Raw genomic sequence first — 19,549 nt, forward strand, 5'->3', positions numbered from 1 at the left:
CCCAAACTCGAGGACGATGCAAGCAAGTGGAATAGACTAAGAGTTAGTCTATGCATTAGTTCCAAGCAGGGCCAAAAGCTTGGACAAGTGCAAACAAGTTGGTAATGCAAGAGTGGCATTGTCATTGTCATGCAAGTTGGCATAGTGAAGCATACGACGCCAAGAGTAACTAGAGTGAGTTTAAGGAGTTGGCATTGGTGATGAAAGCATAAGGGTGGTACGAGCATGAGCTTAGAATTTGGCAGTGCCAAGGTGGCTGGCATCAGTTTAAGGCCAAGGTCCAGTATGGCGCAACAAGTGGCGCAATACAGTTCAAGTGACGGTTATGGGTTGGTTGAGAGCTTCACAAGCATGCCAAACACGCGAGACAAAGAGGGAACGGTTGTAAAGGGAGTTTATGATCGTGGGAGAAGGTTGCCAACTGCAAAAAGACAGGTGTTGAATGATTGGCGAGAGTTAGAGAAGAACTGGCCAGTTAGCACAGTTATTGGCGGTTATGCAACTGCTCCATGGGATAGATGGCTGTCCCTAGTGTGTGCATCAGTTGTGCACGGTTTTGGTAAGTAAAGTTGTTGGTACAAATACTCCTAAGGCAGGGGAAATTCGGCGGGCTAGCACATGAGAGTGTGAGACCCGAATTGAGAGTGTTTTTGTAAGGTTAAGGCTTGGTTCAAGGTGAACAAGTCTGTGCAAGTCCCTAAGTGGGCAAGTTTTGTATATCTTCCCTTTGATGCAATAAAATGAGATGATTGTGTCATGTTCTAAGTGTTTTTGATTGGCTGATTGTTGTTAGTAAAGTATTGCATGAATTGAATGTATTATGGGATACATTTGAGAAATTTAAGTAAAGAGAAAGAAAAGTACTAGCGGAACGAAGTTTAAGTAAAGAGAAAAAAAAGTACAAGCTTCCGAAGAGTTGGTTGTTTGCATTGGTGCAAACATTGGTGCAAATTTATAAGACTGAAGTGCAGGTGGGCGAAGTTTCATTCTCAGAACCACTGTACTGCCGGGTTACACTTTCCCGCAGAAAATACCGGGTTACACTTTCCCACAGAAAATATCTGGGGTGTTTGAAGATGCTATCTGGGGTGTTTGAAGGTGTCGAGTTACACTTTCACAGAAAATATCTAGGATGTTTGAAGGTGTGACAGGATTCCAACAGCTTGATGGGAACTCCCCCATGAAAAAAATAAATTTAATACCTTACTGATGGCTCACATATCAGTAAGGTATGTGAGCTCACATACTACACTTAATCTTAGCCAAAAGGCCGAGAAAGGTATTCTTCTCCAAGTCTCCAAGTTCAGCTTTTATAGGTCGAAGTATTCACAAGGTCTTTGAGCATAACCGCTGTGGGACAAAAGCTAAAACTCTAAAGCTGTTGATTCAGAGCTCCAAGAGTGAACCGAGATGAGTGAAAAGAGTTAAGCATAGATGTGATGGATGGGTTTGGTACAAGGTGATCAAATAGACCTGTGCATCAAGCTTTCCGTAGATGCCAGTGAACCAAAAAGTATAGTAATCAGTTATCAGGAACCAGGATGAAATCCAATGTAAAACATGTTTGCTGGCTGCACGAGAGGATTTGAAACACCTGAAGGGCTATTCCAAACCATACTGCCTTCGCAAAAGGATTATGCGAAAACTATATGATCCAAGTTCTCATCGGCAACACCAAACAAAGGGCATAAAGGATCTTCTGGAGGAATATACTTTATAGCTAGCCAAGAAGGATTTAGTGGGCAAAATATTACGAAGACATTTTCAGAATTTTTTTTGGGGAGAATGCAAGGCCAAAGTCTCAACCACTGCATTTTTCCTTAAAAGACTAAAAATGAAAAAAAGCTCTCTATGTTTTGAAGAGGGATTCTGATTTGCTATATTATTTTGGATGTTAATCTGTGAACAATTCTTGTAGTGCTTGAGCATCCCATGAGTTAAATGCATACAGAAGAGATATTGTTGGTCACAGAGGATGATGGTTTCCTAATTTGGTAATCTTTTCCAGAGACATCATCATATTATAAACAAGCATTGACAGTCAACTCCTAAAAACAGGACCGAAGTAAGATTCTACATAATTCAATTTCCAAATCCCTCAAAGAAAAACAAGAAACTAGGAAAAGTTCCTGCAAGTTAGAGAATAATCAGATGAACGGAGATATATATACCCTGAGAAGTCTAGCGGTACATTAGCTGAGAGATCTTCCCAGAGAAATGAATTACGGGTATATAAAGCCACACCAGGAAAAAAACATGACATATGAATGAAAGAGGTCAAAGAAATTCTGAAGCAGTATATAATTTTGTTGGATCCATGTTCAGCATCACATACGCCGCCTACTGGAGGTACTCTGCAGCCAAAGGATGCTCTCAGTTTCTCAGTTTTACGTTTCAACGAAATTCAGTTCAACAGCACATAATGACATGTGACATGACTAAACAGCTTCTAGTACTGAAACATATCATATTTTCTTTTTACAGTTTCCAGTGCAGAATTTTTCACCAAATATAATTTACAAACAGTAAAGATCATTCTTGAAATACGTTTTCCCAAAATTTCTTTATGAGCAGAGTGCAGAGTAATAAAGAACCTGTGCTAACAACAATATATCCTTGGTGAAACAAGAAAATTAAATTGAAGTTTTTAGTCAAGAACTTCAATGCAGAAAATGTGGCGCCGTTATTAGACTCCAGTCTCGTCAAATTCACCAGGCACCTCTACAGCACTACAATACCCACCACCAATTCACTTCCATGATTTACCTTGGTAACAACAATATATCCTTGGTGAAACAAGAAAATTAAATTGAAGTTTTTAGTCAAGAACTTCAATGCAGAAAATGTGGCGCCGTTATTAGACTCCAGTCTCGTCAAATTCACCAGGCACCTCTACAGCACTACAATACCCACCACCAATTCACTTCCATGTTTTACCTTGGTGACCTTAGTGATCCAGACCAACACAGCAAAACCCCTACCAAAATTTCAATATCAATCATGTTGGAGCCTACAAATCATAACATTAGGATTGGGGAAAAAAAATTGTATCAAAATCAAAATGAAGCCAATATCATGAACTTGTTCAAAAGCTGTAAATGAGCAACAACAGCATACATCTTCCCATAAGATTCTACATGATGATAAATACAGTTCCCTTTCCACACAGCAGAAATAAACAAAACAAGATTTGCAAACAGAATAAATAGAAATTTCTTGGTTTAATAATAGGAAGGAAGAAACAAATCAAACTGTTGAGTGATTTGCTCATGCCAAACAAGCACTCTGTGAGTTGTTTCAGTCTTTCATGTCCACCAGTTATCCGAACACATCAGATAACAGGGAGAATAGTTGAAAGTGGAAAATCAAAACTTGATACAGTTGTAAACTAAACAACTACCAAGATGTAGCCAAAAAAAAAATGTATTACAGGCCTCAGTTAGATCCTATATTCTCATAGGTATATAGCTTCCCCAAGGGGTTCACCCTGTAAAAAATCAAAATGAATCAGACATAAAAAGTAACACATTCTCATTAATTTCATACATGCATCTACAGAAAGATACACAAATCATATTTCAGCTCTCTATTAAGAATTTTGTGAAGCAGAACTGGCATGTAATGCATCTACAGAAAGATACACAAATCATATTTCAGCTCTCCATTAAGAATTTTGTGAAGCAGAACTGGCATGTAATGATGAATCTATGTAGATTATCTTTGTGTTCTATGAACAAGCTCAAGAAGTGTATAATATCATTTAAACAGTTGAAGAAAAACATAAATGCAATCTCATTCAAGAAAAGCTAAAATTCATGTTTCTGGTGATTTTGTTTCACCTTGTACATTAAAATTAAGATTATGAAAAGTTTCACAGTGTTCAGGAAAAGTTTCACCTTGATGAATTGCAGAATTATGTCACCAAGGGCATTACCATCTAGAAATATAACCAGTAAGATGGGAGGAATATCATCACGCACGGTGAATACAAACATCAAAATTAAAATAACTCCAATCCTGATTTATGCTGCTGGTGATTTTGTTCATACTCACAAAGCATGATCATATTTGCCTCTCACCTAATTTGGTACTTTTTTCCAGAGATATCATCATATCATATACAAGCACTCATAAACAGGACCAAAGTAAGATTCTACAAGTCCCTTCCACAATCTCAGAGAAAGAAAGTTAGAGCAAAATCGCAGACAAAGTAGAGATATAAATACCCTCAGATTCCCTTTCCAAATCATACACACAGCAAAAAGAAACGAAGCAATTACCAAGATGTAGCAAAAACTCAACAAAAAACAAAGGTATTTCAGAGAAAATCCTAAACAGGACCAAAGTAAGATTCTACAAGTCCCTTCCAGAAAAAGAAAGTTAGAGCAAAATCGCAGACAAAGTAGAGATATAAATACCCTCAGATTCCCTTTCCAACACAGCAAAAAGAAACAAAGCAATTACCAAGATGTAGCAAAAACTCAACAAAAAACAAAGGTATTTCAGGCCAAATCAGTATGAAATAATGCCTCAGTTAGATCCATTATTGTCACACGAATATAGTTTCCCCAAGGGGGTTCTCCCTGTAAACAGGGTCTCAGTTTCACTACATCTCTACTAATTGGATAACATCATCATAGGCTGCTCAATTAACACTCTCATAAATCTTTATATAAGTGCTTGTATAAAGATCCTTCAACCATCAACATCTCACGGTAATACTGGTTCTTGTGACAGCACTTAATGTATGATTTCTAATGTTGGAGTTTCAGTGCGTTGCTGGCACAAGAAGGCAATTTAGTGCAGAAATCTCAGCTCAAAATCAATATTGTCAACAATTCAGCACTGAAATCACTATTCTATATAAATTGGAAAATAGGCTCAATAAAATGAAAAAGGAAATCAGCGACTCTAATTCATTGCCTAATTTGTTACCATCGAACTGAAATCAGCGACTCTAATTTGTTGCCTTCAATTGAAAAATGAAAACTTGTAAAACAGAAGTTAAATTGGAAAATAGGCTCAGAAATCAGTAATTATTTTTACATCAACAAGCTTTTTAAAGCTCTCAAAGTTTGATGGTATAATTTTAGTCATCACAGCCTCCAATTCTTTGATGATAAAAGAAAAAATAAAATAAATATGTTAAACTGAAAAACAGATACAGCCTCAGAAAATTGTTAAAGACTCATCAATGAGTAGATCTCTCAGATGGTACGGACAATATCTAACATCATTGGCTAGACTGTTTCTATACAAAGAATGAAACGAAAACTAATAGCACAAACACGATGAAACGTAATATTTAACCAGATGGGGAAAACAGCAGCAGAAGGAGATCAAAAACAGTCTGAATTTCAATAGAAGTTTTTTGGTTTAATAGGAAGAAACGAAATCAAACTGCTGCGTTACGGCACTTCCTACCTAAGGATTACCATTCAATCACAAATCAGAATACAAACAAACACATTGGAAGTTGAAGGAGAAACCTTAACTAATACGAAGAAGAAGCTTTCGCTAGACAACACACACTCTATTGGTTGTTTCAGTTGTATGCCAACCACTTGCGGCACTTCCTACCTAAGGATTATCATTCAACCACAAATCCAAAAACAAACAAACACATTGAAAGTCGAAGGAGAAACCTTAACTAATACGAAGAAGAAGCTTTCGCTATTGTTTCAGTCGTATGCCAACCACTTGCCCGAATACACCAGTTAACAGGACATGGAGAATAGCCGGAAGTTGAAAACATGATACAGGAGTAAACTAAACAATTACCAAGATGTAGCAAAAACTCACGAAAAAAAGGTATTCCAGGCCAAATCAGTATGAAATAATGCCTCAGTTAGATCCATTATGCTCACACGAATATAGTTTCCCTAAGGGGTTCTCCCTGTAAACAGGGTCTCAGTTCCACCACATCTCTACTAATTGGATAACATCATCATAGGCTGCTCAATTAACACTCTCATAAATCTTTATAAAAGTTTCATACACACATCTATAAAAAGAAAAACAAAACTAGGCTCAGACATATTTCAGCTCTCTCTATCAATAATTTAATGAAGCAGAACTGGCATAAAGCTGTGTGATGATCATGACAGCATAAATTCAATCACATAACTAAATAAAATATCTAACGGCTCATATCAAGAAATTCAACCAATTTTACCTTTTTAGCTTCATGGATTACTCTCAGAAGCGCCGGTATTTTGTAATCATAGCCATTTGTGATCATAGACTAATACATAAACATGTACTCAGATGCAGCCTGAATTTTTAGAGGTAAAACCATCGCGAAATAAGACATCGAAATAAGCCAGCAGGATAATTTTTAATGAATGCATTCATGTTTCTTCTTCATGCAGAAACCTAGTTGTTGTCATTATTGTAATGAAGGGTATCAGCGACTCTAATTTGTTGCCTTCTGACTAATATTGAAAAGTAAAAACTTGCAAAACAGAAGTTAAATTGGAAAATAGGCTCAGAAATCAGTAATTATTTTTACATCAACAAGCTTTTTAAAGCTCTCAAAGTTTGATGGTATAATTATAGTCATCACAGCCTCTAATTCTTTGATGAACTGAAAAACAGATACAGCCTCAGATAATTGTTAAAGACTCATCAACGAGATCTCTCAGATGGTACGGACAATATCTAACATCGTTGGCACTGTTTCTTGTTTGATTATTCAGAACCAATAACCAAATAGAAAAAATATAATGAAACAAAAACTAATGGCAAACTGCTGTGCTACAGCACTTCCTACCTAAGGATTATCATTCAACCACAAATCAAAATAGGAACAAACAATATTAAAAGTCAAAGGAGAAACCTAGATCTTACACAAATTCAGATTCAATAGTTCAAATGCAGCCAGAAATTTTAGATGTAAAACCATCGAAATCGAAGCCGGCAGGATAGTTGAACACCAAGACAGCAGTTTGATCAAACTAAAATTTCACAAAATTAAGACCTGCAGAATATGTCACCAAGGCATTAAGCCTTGGCAAAAGATGGTGTTCTTCAAAATTCTCCATGTAAATGGTTAACTAAATTATTGAATAAATGTATGTCTCATGGCCAGTCCCAAGAGGTAATGGCCACAACGCAGCTCCCCAAGGCAATGGAATATGAGACCACCTGATATGGAGATCTTTCGACCATCAACATCTCAGGTTTTTTTTACGACGTTTACAAATGGATTTTACAAACATAAAAGGTTTGCTCCAATCTATGAAAGAGAGAATTTTTGCCAAAATCTCCCCCGCCGATACAAATCCCTAAACACTTAACTAAAAATCAGATACACCAGAAACATACACATTAAGATGGGAGGAATACAATCACGCGCAGTGAATACAAACATCAATTTGCAATAACTCCAATCCTGATCTATGCTGCTGCTGCTGATTTTGTTCACACTCACAAAGCATGACAGTATATCCTCTCACCTAATTTGGTACACTTTTCCAGAGATATCATCATAAAACAATAAAACCCTAAACAGGATCAAAGCATGATTCTAAAGGAATTCTATTTACAAATCATAGTAAAAGAAAATTAGAGAAAAAAATTAGAAGATAAATACCCTCAGATTCCCTTTCCAAATCACACACAGCAGGAAAAAATCGAAACAACCACCACCGCCAATACTAATCTAAGGAGATCGAACTTGCAATTGATCTGAAATCGAAAGAATTCTCTGGAAATTCAGATTCAAACAGATCAAAATCAGTACGAATTATCAATAGAAGTTTCTTGGTTTAATAGGAAGAAACGAAATCAAACTGCTGCGTTTAAGAGTGTCATACGGCACTTCCTATCTTTTGGGTTCGCTTCCTCATTGGGATTAATCAATCAACTAATGAAAAACATCGAAGACAAAAAAAAAAAAAAAAACATCAAGCGGTAACGAAAAGAAATAAATTAGGTTTTGTAGAGTCGGAAGGGAGGAGAGGGGAACTGATGATGTTGGTAGATGAAGGAAAGGGGAATTTATATGAGACTAACAACCCTAAAATTGGGGTCTTTTCGTCCTGTTCAGGGCCTTTGCCCTTTGGGCCACTTTAGCAACATTCCAAATGAAAATTTGCCATTTGGTCCTAGGCCCAAATAAATAGTTATAGTAGGGTCCTTCCAGAAAAAAAATTATCTATAGTCCATAGTAATTTAATTGGGGAAATTAGGCTCAGGCCCAACCCATGGATAACCCATAATATGAGGCCCTTAATTAAAAAAAGTTTAAATCTAGGCCCCGAGTTTTTAAAAGACCTTGATACCCTTATGCATATTGTCAAGCCCATAATTAAATAAAATTTAAATCTAGGCCCAAAATTATTAAATCTAGGCCCGAAATTATTAAAATACAGTGTGAAGGTGTAAACAGAAGTTACACATGCATATGGCATGTGTAACCAGAAGTTACACATCCTTATGATATGTGTAATGCAAAGTTACACTTGTATATATATGCAAATAAATAGACATCAAAAAAAAACACAAAAAAAAGTTATTACTTTAATATTCATTTACAATAATTTCTTAGCATGTGTAACTAGAAGTTACACACGCATTTGTTTAGTGTAATTGAGAGTTACATATGTGTCTATCTAGTGTAACTGAGAGTTACACATGCATCTGACTTGTGTATTCAGCGTCAACTCCAGTTCCAGCGAGACCATTACCACGTTTAAGCAATTAGCTTTTATGAAGTTATCTAAAACCTGAAATATAACAACAAGCAATCAGTATTTATACGATTAAAATGAACAGTACATAAAACAATGTATATTTCAGTTTCACAAGCATCTGACTAGTGTAGCTAGCGGTTACACATGCATCTGAATTGTGTAACTGAGAGTTACACATGCATATAACATGTGTAACTAGGAGATACACATTCATCTGGCTAGTGTAGCTAGCAGTTACACATGCATATGACTAGTGTAACTAGGAGTTACACATACATATTGATATGTGTACCCAAAATCAGTATGTGTAAGTAAAAGTTACACATCTAATTAACATGTGTAACTTGCAGATACACATGCATCTGAATTATGTAACTAGGAGTTACACATGCATCTGACTTAGATATGTCAACATAAAATCAGCAAATCCATCTCTAAATGAATAACACTAGCAAAAACGAGAGGTGACTATCAAGCAATTACCAGTCATAAAATAATACAGTTAACCTTGCAAGTGAATGAGAAGCTCTTAATTAAGATATCACTGCTTCAGCAGAAAGACGTTGTTAGCACTGTATTAACAGAAAGACGTTTTACAGCGCTAGTCTAGATGTACCTAAGCCATTTTCATATTATCGATGACGAAGGACATTTTAAGCAACAGAAAGTAAAGCTTCAGACAGTAAGATACATACATATTGATAAGTGTAACTGGGAGTTACAGATGCATCTAAGTAGTGTAGACGCAAGTTACACATGCAATTTGGATGTGTAGACGAAAGTTACACATGTTCATAATCGTCAAAATGAGAAACACAATCACATTGAAATATTAATCAAAAAACACCATCACTGACTTCAAATATTAATCACATTGAACTTGGTTAGAGAAACTGATAGTGTAATTTTTTATATGAATCATCTAACAGGAAGTGTAACATATTTGATGCGGGGGGAGGGATGAGAGCACTAACCTTCACCCTCGCCTGCTGGAGCATAAGCTGATCGTCTGGATCGCGCTTGCTGGTGTGGTGTGGGCTGGTAATAGCAAACAGGAAAACAAGTGAATTACTTGTTTGTTACAAAATAAGAACTATATCGGAACAGTAACTTAGAAACATAAAGATACCTGTAATTTTGGTCGGAGTGCCTCGAGTGGTCCTTTAGGCTTTGCTTTTCCTTGCTGTTCAATCAGACAATAACATATATCACACATTGAAGCAGGTAGCACGACAAACAATTAGTAACTAAAATTATGTGGGAAGTGATAACTAGTATAAATTACCTTTCCAAGAGCCCAATTAGCAGAATCAAAGAATGCACGCTCATGATCCTGGAAAAAACAATAACACTCGTCGATTAATTACAGCCTAAAAAGTAGAAAAACTAGGTAGCGACTATTAATCATAAGAACTGTAGAAATAGATTGTTACCTTGGATATCAAAGGAGTTTTATTGGATAAAATTCCTCCATATTTCTTCTTGAGTAATTCTTCCTGAAGACATATTTTTAATGTTAAGTTTCTAACATTTTTAAATTAGGACTGTACCATAAGGAATCCAACTTTGGTACTCCACAGAAAATCATCAAACATAATCATGCAAAGTAAGCTCTAAACTGGCTTGGAAAATAACTCTTTCCAGAAATGCAAATAAACAAATATTCAGTTAGTACCTCTTGCTGAGGTGATGGCATGGGATGTTCTTCTATTCCGTGTTCATGCATTGGGTTATTTTCAGGCGAGTCTTCGTTAACTTGGTCTTTGCTTGTATCCTCTACATGTTCCTGCTTCTGGGCATCCTCTGCATTTGTGCTTGACATTTTGTTAGCTTGGTCTTCTGCAAAAATATTTAAAAATAAAGTAAGCCTCTAAATACATAAAACAGATTTTATTATTTTCCTCTGACACAGCTCCCTTGGCGATGAACAATAAGGGTTGCACTTGACAGCTAATGATAGAAAACAAAACTACAACAAGAAGAAGGCACTCATTTCACCTTGCAAATAAAGACTCGACTCAAAAAAGAAGTAATTACTAGTTTTAGACAGTTCTGCTATTGATTAGACAACTTCTGAGAAAAGACAATGTACTTGAAATGGTAAAGACAAGAGTGAATAAGACACACAGTAGCACAATTGTTTGATGCTTCCAGTAAGTAGTACTTATTTCAAAACCTCCACTCTACTTACTTAAAACGGAGATAGGGTAAAGGTAAGCAGAATGACACATCATGCAAGAAGGAAGTTCAAAAACATCAATATAGATCAAAAGTAAATAAGTTAAAATTATTTAACCTTTCCAATAAGAACAGACTTAGCCTTATTAAAGTTTCCACCAAGATTCTCATACTCTGGTGCAAGCTTCTTACAGTGCCCACACCTACCCAAAACCAAAATTTAAATAGTTTAAATGAACAGATAAAACCAATTTTTACGAATACTACACACTTGAAACGTAAAAAAAATAAATATACTTAGCAGGTACACATGCAATGGCTTGTGTAAACTGTAGTTACGCATTCATATTGCTTGTGTAATAAGAAGTCACATATCCACATGGCTAGTGTAATCTGCAGTTACACATCCATATGCTTAGCAGTACTCAAATTCATGACTTTAAAGATACATAATTATTAATTATTGTTTCCTATTGGCAGGTAAATTTTGAAAGAATTACCCAAACTACTTGTTAAGATTGTGTGCAACAACAATTCCAGTCTTGCCTCCTCTATATCTCTTGCTGAAGTCAATCCTTGACACGTTCTAGAAATGCAACTGGAACTTGTCTTCTGGCAGCTTCGCTGCGACCACGCAGTAGGCTAAAAAATTCAGAAAACATAAGAAACCAACAAGATTAAAGAGATATATCAATCAAAAAAATTTAAGAAGATAATGAATTATATGAGTTCATTACACTTCGATATCAATTCACAGATGTATGACGAGAGCTTCTGTTGCTATGAGCGAGTTCAGGTTGCAGAGATCTCAGCTCGTACTTGTTGTGAATCGACAACATCTTGTTATTACTAGATACTCGGTAAAAGATTGAATTGACAATGAAACTCAAAGTAGATTTTTCTTCTATTAGATACATAGTTCTAGCCGTGATACTAAATTTCATTTGTTGTTATAATTTGAACAAATTTAAAAAAATAAACATTAAACTTTATGAAATTTATCAAGAATAGAACAAGTTGACAAAATTAAGATTAGATGAAACTCAAATCAAATCGAGGGGTAATAAAGGCGATGATTAATTGATATCGAATCTCAAATCAGTTATTAGATTGTAGCTAGAAATTGATAGATACTACGATTTCGATGAAGAACATATCTGAAAATTTTGTTCAAGATTCTTTAAAATATTTACATGAAAATGATCTAAGCGAGTAGATGATTGTAAATCTAAGATCTGATTTTGACTCAGATAAGTCAATTGAAACGAATTTGAAGATTTAGATTTTGGAAATCCTAAATTACTTTTCTGAAATTGCTTTTCTAAATCAATCAACTAAAATCACTTAATCAAAGTACTACGACAAGAGAAAATGAAATTAACTTACCTTATACTTCGTTTGCTGATGATCCGTGTGTTGAGGTTGCAGAGATTTGAAGTTCGCCAATGAATTTTTCTAAAACCTAGATTCAAACGAAGAATCAATCAAATCGTCTGAGCCTGATTTGTGAAGTAACTGATGATAAGTTGTTAAATTTATAGATTTAGGTTCGTTGATTGATTCTACACTGATATGATTCTGCTCTACATCTGCTTAACACTGATATGATTCTTCTCAGATTTAGGTTCGTTGTTTTCTTCGGTTTGACGAAGGAACTCTAATTTATTTCAGAGCAGAGACGAGAGAGAGAAGTGAGAGAACACGAAAATGAAAATGAATCTGGAAATGAAACATATAGCCTATTTCGTTAGGTATATATACTAAGGGGTATTTTTGGTATTACGAATTTTTTCCAAACCCTAAACTTTATTAACAAGCCCTGAAATCTAAAGTTCTGGGCCTAAAAATATTAAAAAGTGAAAGTATGGAGTTGATAGGGGAGGATCCATTTAGTGGGGCTTCTATATATTTAACCCATATAGTAGGGGATTCTAGTATTTTTCACAATTTAATATTGCCCAATTACCCCGTTACCCTTGGTCTTTCGTACGTGTGCTAACAAAAAGACTAAAAATTTAGTTCTCTCTCCAGAAACACAATGTTTCTCTCGGTTTCTTCTTCTTCCTTTTGCTCGTTCTCTTCTCTTTTGTTCGTTGGTAATTGCAGTGAAGATCCAAGATCGAAAATCAGTGGTTTCCCATATTAAATTCAAATACTACTGAAATCATCAAAATCCTGATTTTCAGTAAAAAAATTACAAAAATCTATTGAATTGATGACCTAAACTTTTCAATTTCAAGCAATAAATAAGAAAATCTACACAACAATGGTGACAACAAGAAGAAAATCAACAGAAAACTAAAGGAGGAGTGATAGAAGATGGTTTTGAAGATTCAGCAGCAGAAAAAAAAATATTAAAGTTTGATCCAGAGGTACATATATGATGTACTGGAAAAAAAATCTTAGTTTGATTTGTTATTATTCATAAATTCGTCAGTTACTTTACTTTGACATGCAGTCGATTTTTACAGTGTGAATTGTTCATATACGTTGTACTAAAAATTTTTGTGACTTTCATATATTCATCACTTATTCGGTACATTTATGATTTATATTGTTTACTGCAAGGAAAATTCGAGAGCAACTGCACGGCACTGCAAAACTTAAGTGAAACTTTTTCAGTACATATTTTTTATACTGCTTTGATTTGATTTGACTTAGGAATGTCAAATAAATAAGAAAATGACCATTTAACAAGACCAAGAAGTAAAACAAAAACATAAAAAGAAAAAGAAATAACATAAACTTTTGGACAACTAGATTCGCACTTTCCTCCTCCAAGTTACAAAATTTACCATTGACATTAGTTACTGGAATCCTGTTTTTTCAAGAATCCTCACAGTAATCTGGACATGCCTCCCATAACATAAAACAAACCTTAGTGGAATATGCTTAGTGCCACGAGTTTCCAGCTTTCCCTACCACCCTTCCAGCTTTCCCTACCTCCCAACGAGCCATTGCTAGCCGAAACACTCCCTACTGCTCCACTTCCGTTGAACCTTTTCCTCCCAAAGCACTAACAGCCTCATCATAAGAAATGTCGAAAATGTCAGATCCAATTCAACCTGTCCTCTTCGAGTCTACACCAACACTGTCAGCAGCGACCTCATCATTCTGAGGCACCACTCAAAATCCAGGGAATTGAATGAGGCACAATTGTTAGTACAACATATATGTACTGTTTAATGACTACTCTGCGAAGTAGCTTGAGAGATTCCACTGTAGTGCTAGTGGCTGCATGGGCTTCATGAGTAGTGTATTCGTAATGTAAAGAATCTGTGTTTAATTGGGGCACATAATATGTATTTATAAAATTGGTGCAGCAAATATGTACTCAAAACAAGAGTATATTCTGTCTGCACTAGAAAATGATGACAATATGTTGGAATCTTGCAATCAGCATCCTAGTTAGCTATCAACAGTGGTTCCGCAAACTAAATTACCATGGTATACAAGGGGCAACACACCCTTGATCCCCTTTTCGATTGCCAGTTGCATAAAATGCTAAAAAAAAATTAAGAATACATCAGCACACTTAACTACCCTCAGTAACAACCTATGTGTTACACCTTCATGCAAATTTACAGCTAGTTTGGAACTAATCACTGATTGCTAATCATTACCTGACCATCAGAACCAACAAAAAAATACTTTATTATGAATAGGAGAAGGTGCCAAAGCATTGACATTACCCTTGTGGCAAAGAATGTGTCTGGAAAGGAATTTCTTGTTCACCGTCCCAATATTGTACACTACCAGTACTATCTCGACTAACCACGGTACCGTACTTAGAAGAAAAAAGACAATGATTAACGACTGCAAATCGAAACAAGACAAAATCAGTAGATGAAATTAAACAACTTCTGCCAAAGCTTTTTGTTCCTGCAATACAAACGAAATGGAAATATTAAACAGTCTAGATTTGGAACACAAGTTAAATCAGTCTTACTGGTAACCACACAAGTTATTGAAGTAACACTCAATGCAAAGTAAAACTTTGGAATTCATCTAGTGTAAATGAAAGATCCGTAGTGCGATTACAAATCCACAACGCCTAACACCAGCTACCCAAATAGCAAAAAACGAAATGCCAAATCCGACAAAATTAGTAATTAAGAGTACAACCTCAGTCAGATTGTCTAAACTATTTGTTTTGGCTCCTCCAATATATTTGAGAAATAACACAGAACAACATTTATACGGTGATTTTTCTTGAGTGTGGCGATTATACACTGAGAAGTATCGCAGTACATCATTTATACACTTATTTTCTCAGGAGTGCAACGCTTATACACTGTGATTTTCTATTAAACTATGGGCCAAAGGAGGTAATCTCCGTAGCTCACCAAATACGACAATTGCCAATTATATACTCTATATTTATACTGCAGAGAGACCAGAAATGCTTACACCCATGTAATTCACAATTTTTATTTTTATGAAGATGAAGATGAAAATTGTATTCGTAATTTCTTGTTTGCAAGGTGGCTTGGCAAGTTACTTTCTCAATTATTACATGCATATGCACCATCGGCTAATGGACATGTTATCGAGAACTTAAAGAAATGCTTCTAAAAAGAGTATTTAGTTATGTGCAAGTGTAATCAAAATAAGAACATGTGGCAGATACAGTAGGAACAAATGGAAATTGATTTTTAGGAGTACGTCATTTATGTACTATGAAAAATTTTTATTCCCCGATTCATAGAATGCCAGCAAATCTACAAAATTTCATAGTAACATTATTGGTATGTTCACACAACATAACCTATGCGTAATGCAATGAAAGGAAATTCTTCATTGCACAACGGTCAGTACATATTAGCTACACTCATACTTTCATTGGATTTTAAACATCATAACAGGGATTACATTCTAAAATACAACTAATTCCATCTAAAACCTTTGCATAATGCTAAGATAACAATTTTTCCTTTCACAACTGTGTCAGTACATGTTTGCTACACTCATATTTCAGTGGATTTTAAGTATCATAACAGGGATAACATTTGAAAAGATAACTAATTCCATCTAACACCTATGCATAATGCGGCACAAACACAAATCAGGCTAATGTAAATTTCATTTTGGCAAATGGTGCACTTGTCTTCACAGCAGAGAGATGAGTCTGTAGTAAATCATGGTGTACTGTAATTTACATAATAAGAGAGAATATATTTACATATCTTGTAGATGTTTGCTTTAGATCTCTTGTTTTTTCATCAAATGCTTGTAAAGTCTAGTAGCACCACCACCTTTTGAATACAAAATGAACAACACCATCAACACCATCAATGAAACGGAATAGCAAAAATTTAAGTGAAGTCGTGGCGAAAATCTCAAAGATCTAATTTAACAAAACCAAAAATTACCAAAAATCAAAAAATAAACTCAAGATAATCCTCTAAATATGAAATCAAAAACAACAATATTAGAAGCACTACTGTCAGCTAAATCATTGACAAGGACCACTACTCAGTCATTGGCTTAAACTACTCCTGACAGTAATGAAATATGTACCTGTGTATGAAGGCTTTGCCACATATAAAGTTAGGAAGTACGAAGTACATCGTTTAAGCAACGATTTTCTCTTGAGTGTAGAGTTTATAACTTGATAAATAGCACAATATAGCAATTATACACTGGGATTTTGTCAGCGGTGCAACATATATACACCTTGACTTTTCAGCAGTGCAACATATATATACATTGTGTCTTTTTAGCAGTGCAGTGTATATACACTGTGACTATCGAATGTAAGCTAAACGAGGTTTAGGATTGTGGAAACATTGGCATTAACATATGCACAAGGTTAAACTAGTACTCCATAACATTTCTCTTTCACGAAATGACTACCATTCTAATCAAATTTCTAAATATTGTAATTATGGGCGAACCTGTGTATGAAAGCTTGTTCTATACAAGTTTAGTAAACATTGAGCTGCTGCTGCACTTTCATATCCATGTAGAATGCATTTATGCAGGAGCTACAAAGACTATCTCTCCATGCCTGTAAAAAAAGAAAAAAATGCAACATCAGAAACATCTTAAATCTAAAAATTAAAGTACAGTTGTTATGCATTGTTAAAAAATCCAGTACAGTTGCTATGTAGTGTATGTTCTACTCTAGTCTCAAACATACTGCATTGGGTAGTAGTGTGAAGACGGGTATGCAGTAAGAAGAAAAATTACTTCAATAAAAAATCTAGTATAGTTGTTATGCACTGCTCAAAAATGCAGTACAGTTGTTATGTATTGTATATGTTTTAATCTATAATTTTGAACATACAGCATTGGGTAGTAATGTGGAGATTACCAGCCTCTGATTTTTCAGTAAACCAAATATACTCGCATCAAAAATTAACTCGCATGATGGGTACTATACTCACATCAAAAATTAACAACAATTTCAAAGCCAAAAGCACAAACATATACAACCAACAAAAACATAGGAATATATCAGAACCGAAACACTTTCAATTCAGTATTTCATATGTACTGCTAGATCATATAAATTAACTGAGTATAACTATGAACACAACAGAATTATAAGCAATTATTTTCAGTATTCCATATATGTACTTCTGATTCGTAAACTAAAAATCAACTGCATGTCAAAAATAACTTATAAACCTATGAATCTAACAAAATTAAAACAACTCCATTCCAGTATTGGATACAGGTACTTCAGCATCAAACAAAAAAAGTAATAAAACAATTAATATAACAAAATTAAACCAGTTTTTTTTCTTCAGTATACCGTTTATGTACTGCTGAATCAAATAATCTGTAACAACAAACAATCATGATTTTAACAAAAAAAAGAAACAAAAAACAAAATTATGACTATATTACTGAATAATCTAAACAATAACAATTTTTGTTCCCAAATCAACACATCAATTCTTCCTATAACGTTTCAGTGACCAAAGTGAGATCCATTAATCCACTACCAAACGTAACAGATCATTACATCGAACCAATTCACGGATCAGCAATCAAACATCCAAAATTAGATCTATTTTACCAGACTGTAACTAGTAGATCGAATCCAACAAATCACTCATTTCAGTAAAAACCAATTAATTGATGATAAAAAGAACTCGAACAGCAAAGAAGAATATACTGAAAATATCAAAACCCTAAGAAAATAATAAAAAGAAGACTAAATTAAGAATCTCCCCATTTTTAGGGTGTTAGAAATGATCAATCGAAGGAGATACAAAGGAATACATCTAGGGAACAAAATCTTGCGCGGATAAACTGATTAATCGATCAAAGACCTCGTAAGAATCTTCATCACAAGTCGCCAGAGCTCTTCAAATCGAGAGAGACAATAGAGAAAATGAAAAATGATGAATTGTGAATTGGTCTGTAAAGTAAAAAGGTTATTTCTGGTATTTTTAAATTACACATAAATGTTGCTGCACGTGTACAGGACCTGGGATTAAAAAGTTGGGTCCATTTTTCTGTTTTCTTTTTATTATGGACCTCTGGTTACTGGGCTTTAGTGAGCGGACCTGCCACTAACCAATACTAGGATATTAGTACCTATAGGTAATTCCTACTATACAATGTCAAAAAAAACAAAAAATATCATTTGTCATGGTTTCACCTATTTGCCATCTATATTTTTCCTATTTGCCACCCTTTCAAAATTCATAAAGTAATTCTACTTTTTAATTCTATATTTTCCTATTTGCCACCTATAAAAGCCAAATTAAATTTGACTAACTATTATTATTCTTATCTATCTATCTTCTTCTTCATTAACCTCAATTTTTATTCAAAACCATTAAAGAACTATTAATCTTAGTTAGAATTTTGTGAAATCTACACCAAAAGCTTATTATTTGTTTGTTTTTTCTTTTATCATCTAATTCGTTGAGAAATAAGAAAATAATCTGGTACCATTATCATGGAAGATTCCGCTATTGCAAATCCAAGGAAAAATATTATTGTGTTAATGGATATTACTTAGTCTGCCAATGAATTATGGAAATATGGAATTGATTGATTAAATGAATTTTAGGTAACATAATCAAAACTCTAAAGTGGGAGAACGATCATAATCGTCAAGAAAATAATTGCCTACGGCAGTCACATTCGTCCATCTCAGTGATTTATAGTGTAGAAGAAAATAATTACAGTTTCGTCTACACAATTCCAGAACAATGTAGGATTAACATTTGTCCCTTCATCAAAACAAAAAATGAAGATTTTTTTTGTCGGCTTTTAAATCCAACTAAAGTACAAGTTCCTCATCAGTTACATAATTAAACATGAGACTATTACTGTTCATACCAGTCATCGTTCCTAATTTGACAACATATCGTTTTTGGATTTTTTGGTCACTCGATTAAGAAATTACAGAGGAAAAATAATTGAAAGACGTGGTGGTGGTGGGGGCGGCTTGATATTTTTAGATATTTTGGTTTTAGGGTTTCTAGATGTGGGATGGACAAAAAAAAAGGATGTAAAATACAAAGTTAATATATATGAAGGTAGTATTTAGGATATTTTACAATTTATTTAGGTGGTAAATAGGATAAATAGAAGTGGTAATTAATGTGAGCGGAAAATAGGAAAATGATGGGGTAGCAAATAGGTGAAACTTTTTCCATACACGGTGACATAGGATGAAAAAGTTACGGGGAAACAAACATATCGAATAT

The 19,549-nt window shown here is 34.6% G+C and overlaps 1 long non-coding RNA gene, 8 other non-coding genes and 2 pseudogenes across 9 annotated transcripts; all 11 read right to left on the bottom strand.

The window, feature by feature from the left end:
* Positions 1-1,100: 1,100 nt before the first annotated feature.
* Positions 1,101-1,283, bottom strand: LOC113362287 (annotated as a pseudogene).
* Positions 1,284-4,527: 3,244 nt separating this feature from the next.
* Positions 4,528-4,642, bottom strand: LOC113362477. Its single transcript, XR_003365731.1, has one exon. It is a non-coding gene; the product is annotated as a small nucleolar RNA Z278 (small nucleolar RNA).
* Positions 4,643-5,018: 376 nt separating this feature from the next.
* LOC113362532 lies at positions 5,019-5,105 on the bottom strand. The gene has a single exon (XR_003365780.1). It is a non-coding gene; the product is annotated as a small nucleolar RNA snoR116 (small nucleolar RNA).
* A 59-nt stretch (positions 5,106-5,164) lies between these two features.
* LOC113362534 lies at positions 5,165-5,242 on the bottom strand. The gene has a single exon (XR_003365782.1). It is a non-coding gene; the product is annotated as a small nucleolar RNA snoR117 (small nucleolar RNA).
* Positions 5,243-5,841: 599 nt separating this feature from the next.
* On the bottom strand, positions 5,842-5,955 carry LOC113362478. Its single transcript, XR_003365732.1, has one exon. It is a non-coding gene; the product is annotated as a small nucleolar RNA Z278 (small nucleolar RNA).
* A 68-nt stretch (positions 5,956-6,023) lies between these two features.
* On the bottom strand, positions 6,024-6,113 carry LOC113362472. The gene has a single exon (XR_003365727.1). It is a non-coding gene; the product is annotated as a small nucleolar RNA Z223 (small nucleolar RNA).
* Positions 6,114-6,143: 30 nt separating this feature from the next.
* On the bottom strand, positions 6,144-6,230 carry LOC113362526. Its single transcript, XR_003365776.1, has one exon. It is a non-coding gene; the product is annotated as a small nucleolar RNA U36a (small nucleolar RNA).
* Positions 6,231-6,483: 253 nt separating this feature from the next.
* Positions 6,484-6,570, bottom strand: LOC113362533. The gene has a single exon (XR_003365781.1). It is a non-coding gene; the product is annotated as a small nucleolar RNA snoR116 (small nucleolar RNA).
* Positions 6,571-6,600: 30 nt separating this feature from the next.
* LOC113362535 lies at positions 6,601-6,675 on the bottom strand (annotated as a pseudogene).
* Positions 6,676-7,789: 1,114 nt separating this feature from the next.
* LOC113362525 lies at positions 7,790-7,855 on the bottom strand. The gene has a single exon (XR_003365775.1). It is a non-coding gene; the product is annotated as a small nucleolar RNA U49 (small nucleolar RNA).
* Positions 7,856-9,670: 1,815 nt separating this feature from the next.
* Positions 9,671-10,031, bottom strand: LOC113361015. The gene is made up of 3 exons (XR_003364911.1): positions 9,982-10,031; positions 9,826-9,879; positions 9,671-9,734 (listed from the first exon to the last, which is right to left on the bottom strand). It is a non-coding gene; the product is annotated as an uncharacterized LOC113361015 (long non-coding RNA).
* Positions 10,032-19,549: the final 9,518 nt, after the last annotated feature.

Source organism: Papaver somniferum, chromosome 3 (assembly GCF_003573695.1).
Source record: "Papaver somniferum cultivar HN1 chromosome 3, ASM357369v1, whole genome shotgun sequence".
Taxonomy (NCBI): Eukaryota; Viridiplantae; Streptophyta; class Magnoliopsida; order Ranunculales; family Papaveraceae; genus Papaver; species Papaver somniferum.